Here is a 6,694-nt window from a genome sequence, read left to right as displayed (position 1 = left end):
TTGAGAAGCAGACGTGGCTAACTAAGTACGCCACCCCGACGAACCTCCAGAGCTCAGCTCCTGCAGTTGGCTCAGAGCTGGAAAAGCAAGCATGGCTGGCTAAGTACGCCACCCCGGTGAATCTTCAGAGTTCAACTCCTGCAGCCAGCACAGCGGATCAGATCAGTACCATACTGAGAGACCAGTTCGGCATGGTGCCGAAAAGGAGGGCAATCGGCTATTCCAAGCCGTACCCCGACGAGTACGAGTTGATCCCGCTACCACCTAAATATCGGCTCCCTGATTTCTCCAAATTCAGTGGATCAGATGGTTTCAGCTCCATCGAGCATGTGAGCCGATATTTGGCACAGCTAGGAACGGCCTCAGTGTCGGATCCACTACGCGTGAGGTTCTTCTCACAGTCCCTCACGGGATCGGCTTTCGGGTGGTACACTTCGTTGCCACCAGACTCGATCCGGACTTGGAAGCAGTTGGAAGAACAGTTCCATACGCAGTACCACTCAGAGGCTTCCGAGTCTGGCCTTGCCGATCTAGCACAAATACGTCAGAAGCGTGGAGAAACTGTGACAGAATACATCCAGCGCTTCAGGAATCTTAGGAACCGATGTTATTCGGTTCGTGTGACTGAAAAGGAAGCAGTCGAGTTGGCAGTAGCGGGCCTTGCAGCACCGCTCAAGGACATGGCCTCCCAAGCAGACTACCCCTCACTGGCGCACATGGTTCAGAAACTGTCGGCATATGAACAGCGCCACCTGGACTTGTACCAGGACAAATTCGAGCGTGCAGTAGTCCTGGTCGAGGCGGAGGAAGACGAAGTTTCTGCGGGAGATCAAGAGGTAGCAGTGGCTGAATGGACTCGGGGGGCAACCCCCGTGTCCTGCAAATGGGTTAAGCCACCAGGTCCGCCCAGGGGGTTTGATTTTGATGTGACCAAAACTGAGCAAATCTTCGACCTCTTACTCAAGGAGAAGCAGTTGAAGATACCCGAAGGTCTCAAATTCCCCACGGTACAGGAGCTGAACGGAAAGCCATACTGCAAATGGCATAACTCGCTCTCTCATGCCACCAACGACTGCAGGGTGTGGTGTCAGCAGATCCAAATGGCGATAGAACAAGGACGTCTGATTTTCAACCAGTACGCCATGAAGGTCGACACCCAACCCTTCCCCGCCGTTAACATGGTGGAATGCACTTACCCTGAAGGTTGCCAGCCAGGATCCTCGTTCAGCATCAACATGGTAGGACTTGGGCACCACGCTGGCAAGGATGGAAACGAGGGCAGCTGCTCTCGTAGCAAGGACACAGAGGAGGCCGCTCCACGCGATCGGCTCCGTCATGATGGCAAGCGCTACGTCACAGAGGGAGAAGTGAAGAACATAAGATATCAGCGACCCCTCTCTGATCACCTCCTCAACAAGTATGTGAGTCAGTATGACCAACGCCGACGATCCAGTGATGAAGACGAAAGAGATCGTCTGGCTAGGGAAGCCAGAAGACATCGTCGGCATGATCGCGATGAGGAGGAGCACGAGCGCCGTGCTAAAGAAAGATCAAGGGAGCGAGACGACGAGGATAGGCACTGGGACTGCCCCTTCTTCAGACACTGCTGGGATTCTGGAATGAGCCGATTGCCCACAATCGGCAATTGCCCAGAATGCAACCAGAAGAAGAAGGAGGCAGCCAACGTGTCCGTGTTCAAACGTCTAGGGCCTCTCCCAACACAAAGCGAACGCGCGGAGTCCCCTCGGTTGGAAGATCTCGAGGATTCAGAAGACGAGGGAGAAGAAGAAGATAGGTACCACCGGCCAAGGTGGTGCCCTGATGGGCTCAGCCATTCCCAAAAGCGCAGGGTTCAGCGATTGCGCCGCTTGGAGGAAGCCGAAAGGTTATACCTGCATACGCTAAGGAAGGCGCGACCTGATCTGGCTGCGAAAGTTCAGCGAACCCTGGATGAAGAGGGTCGTCCACAGAAAATGGAGTGGCGCCCCAAGCAAAGGAAAGCCGATGATGATACATCGGCTGGCACAAACATGGTGCTTGTCCTTCCGATGAAGCTTAGTGCTCCAGGATTACACGATGCACTCAAGGTGGACGGCAGCAAGCGCATCGACATGACAAAGGACGAGGTTGGGCTGGTCTTATCCACTGGCCTGACCGAGTAGCAAGAGCAAACCGATGAGCAAATGTGGTGAGGCCGATCCTTGGGATCGGCCCCCAAAGGTATATGAAGGAAAAGCACAATGCCTTCATTGAACGCTTCAATCAATATGGAGGCCGATTCCAGCAATCGACCAAAAAATTATCTTCACCACATGTTCTGCTTACATGCAACGTCGATCTACTGGGCGGCGGTTTACGTCGGCTGATGAGCCAGGGAAAGTCAACATTAGTCCTACCAAAACCGACGTGCAAATACGGTGCCTCGGCTAGACTACAGAGCCGATATCTGCAGTTACCTGTCAGCTTCGGCTCGGGGGGCACCTAATCAGAGGAACATGTGCAGATGAACACATAAGCAGTGAAATATTGGGGGCCGATTAGAAAAATCGGCCGGTAAATTTTTTTTTTTGAATTGATATATAGCCGATGCACAGTCATCGACTCTAGTACAGTTACACAAGACCTACCGGCTATGTGCTCAAGGCCCAGATTTTCGCCAAGATAGTTTTCAGTTCGGCTTCAAGAGCTTTTGTTTCCTTGAAGGGGATGTACAATGAGAGCAGCTTTGGCTGCAATGAGCCGACAACCCTTTGCGCCAAGTTCAGCAGTAACATCAGTTAGGCATGCGAGGCAGCCTCTTTCTCATTAAGCTGGTGGTGTTTCATTTACAACATCGGCGTTCGATAGGAGAAAGCTGATCTGGGGGCAAGTTTGGCTGATTCTTCATGGTGGCTATCTCGGATTACCAGGGTACCTGAGGTCAGAGCCCTTTTGTTTGATCTGTGCATCCTTGCCGGTATTCTCGCCTTGATTGAGGCTCGGGGGGCAGCTCGCCCTAAAAAATCTTTGCTCTGGAGAGCCGATTTTGTTGGAATCGGCTGGTTCTGTATTATAACTTGGAAGCCAATGGTAACACATTTGGCTGATTCGTCACTGTTCTCGCCTTGGGTGAGGCTTGGGGGGCAACTCACCCGAAAGTTTCTTGGCTCTGAGAGCCAATTTGGTTGGAATCGGCTGGCTCTACATCGCAACTGTTCTGAAGAGTGGTGCTTTTGTTACAGAGGTATCAGTTTTAGCAACCAAGCCGATTCAGCGACAGTTCCAGGGTCCTTGTAAAGACACCTGCTCAAGACCAAACCTCCGGCCTACTACGATCGGCTGTGCTATCGTCATCGGTAGGATTGGCTAATTTGGAGGGATGACTGAATTGGCCTGTCTCGCAGATTATCGTGAGAGACCGATGCGTTGCCATCAGTCATTGAGCGTTGACTAGGCTAACAGTCGACAAAGTCAGATGAGGAAAAATCGGCTGAATCAGCATACAGGGCATCGGCAAAATCAAAGGAAGTTTTCATTGATAATAAGATTTCTTACAAAGAGAAACCGATTGTTCAACAAAAGGGAACAGATTACTACTGCCGACCCTATGCTAGTAAATCCCTACTCTAAGGGCTGTTGCTGTCTTCGCCATTGCTGGGGTAGCTGCCATCATTGCTGCTGTCGACGAGTTCCTCGTTGCTGCTACTGTGACCTTCAGCAGAGGCTTCTTCCTCGTCATCATCGTCATCCTCGTCTGACCAAGCCCAGCCCCAGATGCGCTTTGGTGGTGGTTCGTCGGAGGAGGTGTCGTCCTCCTGTCCTTTCTTCGGGTCGGAGGAGACGTCTTCGTCTTCGTCATCCTCTTCTTCTTTGGTGACGGAGGTGAATTTACCCCGGAAGGGAGGGTCGTCGTCGTCGCTCTCCGCCTCCAGTGCTCCGTCAACCAGGTACCGGAGGTCATCTTCCCCGTCGGTTAGGGGCATGGCCCCATCTGACCAGACGAGGTCTTCACCCTCTGGCACGAAGTCGAAGTCCCACTCCCGCTTGTCCCAATGCTTGGGAGCACGACGGTTGTACGCCTCCATCTGGTCGTGCTCTGGAACCGATTCGTTTGAGGAAGAGGATTGGAGAGAAACGGAAGAGGAGGAAGAAGACGACATGGCTATGGAAGAAGAGGGTTTTTTGGTACCGATGGCTGGAACAGACGAAGAGGGCTAATCAATCGGCACGGTTAAATAAAGAGGAGCCTAGTAGAGATTTAATGCCGTTGCAGTTTCCGAGGGGATGGAGCTAGAATTGTCGAATCATACAGAGAAGGTGAGAAGGCAAGTCATCATGATGAAGAATACTGCGATGGTCTGCTCTGCCATGACATGACCCTTCGAAGAAAAAACAGAGTGGTTTTGAAATTATCATTACCAAAACCAGGGGGGCATGTGTTATCACCAGATTTTGGCCAAATCAGGAGGTGGGCCGTAAGGGAGATGGGCTTGGAAGATTACACGTGGAAGATCTCTGAAGCGGCCTTGCACGAAGAGTTTAGGCTAGATTGCCCGTGTATCTGTATTATAGTAGATCGCATCTTAGATTAAAAGTTAGAGTTTGCCTCGTGCACGGTTGGGATTATTCCCACGTTAGAAAGTCCCCTGGACTATAAATATGTATCTAGGGTTTATGAAATAAACAACAACCAACGTTCAACCACAAAATCAATCTCGGCGCATCGCCAACTCCTTCGTCTCGAGGGTTTCTACCGGTAAGCATCATGCTGCCTAGATCGCATCTTGCGATCTAGGCAGCACAAGCTTTATGTTGTTCATGCGTTGCTCGTACTGAAGCCTTTTTGATGGCGAGCAACATAGTTATCTTAGATGTGTTAGGGTTAGCATTGTTCTTCGTATAATATGCTGTCGTAGTGCAACCCTTGCATATCTAGCCGCCCTTACACCTATCTTAGGTGTAGGGGCGGCACCCCGCTTGATCATTATTTAGTAGATCCGATCCGTTACGGTTGCTCCTTGTTCTTCAAGGATTAGTTTAATATCTGCAATAGTTAGGCCTTACAAAGGGTTGGAGGATCCAGCGGCACGTAGGGTGTCGTTTGCTAGTCCTAGACAGGATGTTCCGGGGATCAACCTCGTGTTGGTTTTTAGGCCTTGTCTAGGACCGGCTTACGATCACCGTGCGTGGCCGCGAGGCCCAATCGTGAGTAGGATGATCCGATTATGCGGTGAAAACCCTAAATCGTCGTAGATCGTTTTAGCTTTATCTTGATCAAGCAGGACCACCATATATTCGTGCACCTCGTACGAATCATGGGTGGATCGGCTCATTGAGCCGATTCACAGGATAACCTGAGAGCCGATCGAGGCTCGTATTTAATGTTTACGTGTATGCCATGCAGGAAACTAAGCGAGGCATCTCCATCACCTTCCTGACCAGGTATAGGTCAGGTGGCACGCCCTTGCATTAGCATCGGACGTGTGTACCAGAGGCTTTGCGGGCCGTCGCTCGGAGGGACCAGGGCCAGCCGCAGCCCTAAGTTGTTCCCGGCTCTACTGTGTTGCCCGTCGCTGCCCGCCGGTGGGTTTTGACCGCAACAGTATCTACCCACTAAACCTAAACTCTGTCTTATGAAGTCAAGCAAGCATGAAGAGAAGTGGTTTTGGGTTTCAAACATGGAAATTTTAAAAACCTCCCAAATGCTTCATTTTAGAGTGACTAAGAAGGATGCAGGCTTACCTTTTCATTTTCATGTTTTAAACTTGTTTAAATCTTGGTCAAACCTTGGATTTTACCAAGATTCAAATGGGCATAAAAATACTTAGAAAAATCATGTACGTATCTACCCCTAACCCTAAACTCTATCTTACAAAGTCAAGCATGAAGAGAAGTGGTTTTGGGTTTCAAACATGGAAATTTCAAAAACCTCCCAAAAGCTTCATTTTAGAGCGACTAAGAAGGATCCATGCTTACATTTTATTTTGATGTTTTAAACATGTTCAAATCTTGGTCAAACCGTACCTAGGATTTGACCAAGAATCAAATGGGCATAAAAATTAAAAAAAAAAAGAAAAACCATAGCACATAGCCTTCTTATGTCATATAGTAAGCACTCAAGTTGATAAACAAGGTCTAGACATATTCAAACCAGAAAAATCATGTATCTACCCCTAACCCTAAACTTTGTCTTATGTAGTCAAGCACGACGAGAAGTCGTTTTGGGTTTCAAACATGGAAATTTCAAAAACCTTCCCAAAAGCCTCATTTTGGAGTGACTATGAAGGATACAGGCTTACCTTTTAATTTTCATGTTTTAAACTTGTTTAAATCTTGGTTAAACCTTGGATTTGACCAAGATCAAATGGGCATAAAAATTCAGATAAAAAATGAAAACCAAAGCACATAGTATTCTTATGTCATATAGTAAGCATTCAAGTTGATAAACAAGGTCTAAACATATTCAAACCAGACAAATCATGTATCTACCCACTAAACCTAAACTCTGTCTTATGAAGTCGATCAAGCATGAAGAGAAGTGGTTTTGGGTTTCAAACATGGAAATTTCAAAAACCTCCCAAATGCTTCATTTTAGAGTGACTAAGAAGGACGCAGGCTTACCTTTTCATTTTCATGTTTTAAACTTGTTCAAATCTTGGTCAAACCAAGGATTTGACCAAGATTCAAAAGGGCATAAAAATAAGTTTCCAATGGT

This window comes from Lolium perenne, chromosome 7 (assembly GCF_019359855.2).
Source record: "Lolium perenne isolate Kyuss_39 chromosome 7, Kyuss_2.0, whole genome shotgun sequence".
Taxonomy (NCBI): Eukaryota; Viridiplantae; Streptophyta; class Magnoliopsida; order Poales; family Poaceae; genus Lolium; species Lolium perenne.
Note: the sequence above shows the minus strand (reverse complement) of the source record.